Source organism: Octopus bimaculoides, chromosome 7 (assembly GCF_001194135.2).
Source record: "Octopus bimaculoides isolate UCB-OBI-ISO-001 chromosome 7, ASM119413v2, whole genome shotgun sequence".
NCBI lineage: Eukaryota > Metazoa > Mollusca > Cephalopoda > Octopoda > Octopodidae > Octopus > Octopus bimaculoides.
The window spans coordinates 64709235-64711640 of NC_068987.1; the positions used below are offsets into that span (position 1 = coordinate 64709235).

General features: G+C 36.8%; 1 non-coding gene across 1 annotated transcript; it reads left to right on the top strand.

Moving 5' to 3' along the window:
* The first annotated feature begins 1645 nt into the window (after positions 1 to 1645).
* Trnap-agg (transfer RNA proline (anticodon AGG)) lies at positions 1646 to 1717 on the top strand. Its single transcript has one exon. It is a non-coding gene; the product is annotated as a tRNA-Pro (tRNA).
* The last annotated feature ends 689 nt before the right edge of the window (positions 1718 to 2406 follow it).

Below are 2406 nucleotides of genomic sequence, written 5' to 3' on the forward strand. Positions count from 1 at the left end.
CACCGCCAGAATCGTTTCAGAATCGTTTGTTTACGTAGTCAGCACTTAATAAATTCGGCTGAATGGACGTCAGTCATTGGTTGAAATTACAGAAATACGACAACTTTAACATGAAATAACTTGCGATGTACGTTTTTTTGTTAAGAAGACTAAGAGAAAAAGATGTTTTCGGCGTAACAAAAATCCTAATCCTAATCCTAAACCCTAAACCCTCAGCACCGGGTGTACGTATTCTTTATTTTCGTCGTCAATTACATCTATCTCAGTGCTTGACTGGTATCTATTTGACACCGAAAGGATGACAGGTAATGGTTGACCTCAGCAGAATTTGAACTCAGAACATAAGGACCGGCGAAATGTCGCTATGCGTTTTATCCGACGCTGTTATCGATTCCGCCAGCTCGCCGCCTTTGCGTGTATAATAACAGCGAGTTGTTTAATAAGATATATCAAAGAAAAACAGCCTTCTGCATTCACTGAGCTTTATGATACATAGCGATGCTGTAATAGAGCCATGATTTCTTTATAGCACAATGTAATTGACTTTGAATACTCATTCTGAATTTTTGTTTTTATTTTTACTTTTTCTCATGAATGAATAAATGAATGAATGAATACCCATAACATCTCACTTGTCCCAGCAATGTCACTCTCCACTAACTCATCCTTTGCCTTTGTGACAATAATATAATAACATAAAAAGATTATTCTGCTCGGCTATTCCGTTCACAGAGTCGTTAGTCCATCAAGTAAAGCGACAACGGCAAAGAGAGAGAGGTTCTTTCGTTGGCTCATACATGTATATATGTATAATGCATGCATGGTAAATTCCAAAGAGCCTGACGAGGCGGACTCGCGGTCTGCTCTGATTTCCTTTGAAGTCAATATTTCACAAACGCTTTCATGTGATGAACGATCTTACGAATTATTTTGAATGCGTAGGAGACAGAGAATTATTTTTGCATCGCAGAGGAAACGGATAGATAAGTGTCAAATTTTAGGCTTATTATGGCTGGCTAGAAGACGAAGACAATTTGGAAACAAGTCGCTGGTACATTAAGATATAAACTTAATATACATTCATATTATGATTTTAACCCTTTGTCACTTATAAACAATGTCATAGAAAAGTAAGTCCGTAAGCGGCATGCTAGGCTGCTACACACACACACACACATCCATATACACACGCATGCACACATTCATATACACGCATGCACGCACTCACACATTCTGAGGCCTCTTCTGTTGTTACTCTGAGCTTGTTTTTGTTTTCCACATTCTATACTTGTATATAACAGATTTGATGACTACTGGAATCCACAAAGTTCATGTAAACATTATTTGCTTTATAGGCTGCTTCTGTGCTCTCATACACATATATACATAACACTTACACACACACACACAAGCACATGTACTTTTCACTGATTTCTTCCTTCACTCATTTAATACAGTTAACAATGCCTGCGAAAGGAGTAAAAATTGTTATATTCAGAGAAGACGGTAATAATCATGTTTCCGGCATAGTGGGATTAACAAAAAAGATGTATTTCCTGATTGAAGCTGCTGAACATCAGCAACGCAAGCTGACTGCTGTACTTACGGTATATATGATATAAATAACGCCACCGCTGATGTAAGCGGCTCGTTGGTCTAGGGGTATGATTCTCGCTTAGGGTGCGAGAGGTCCCGGGTTCGAATCCCGGACGAGCCCCACTGTTTTGTTTCGTATTAGTTTTTTTTTTTTTAAGCAGTAAATTTTTTTTTCTACTGACCTAAATCAATGTTATATCAACTTCTTTGCTTTTTGACTATTTACTCGTCGTTTATTTTTTAACCAATGATCGTCAACTGACGTCTAACCTATGTAGTAAGCAGCAAGCCAAGCTCATAAAGTAAATTGGCGAACTGGTTTCGATTACGTGTTGGGAGCCATCTCGTTTTATTTGTGGTTAAGGAAATCATGATTTCATACTATCTTGTTATTCTCGGAGTCTTAATAGCTGTCCTCCCCTCACTACAGTGAGAGCAATCCGGAAAAGCGGTTTCGAATCTCGATGAATACTTTTCCCTTCACTTATAACAGCTAAGAAAATTTTTTTTTGATAAATCTTTTAAATTAAAGTTTATTTGCCAACATCTCGCTCAGAGTTTTAAAACTGTTTTTCTCTTTTAAATTAACATAAACATTTATTTACATGAAAGAAAATTACCGGAGAACTTTCGTCTAATTCTTCCAGATCTTTCTGTTAAAAATTGTAATGTATTTATCGCATGTAACGTATTGTCTATCACATTTGCATTAAATGTATATTGAATGCTTAAATGTTTGTTTCTTTTTGTCAATGAACATTGAGGTAGTTGTGCAGGTGGAGATTGACAAGATCCATTGTAGAGTTTACA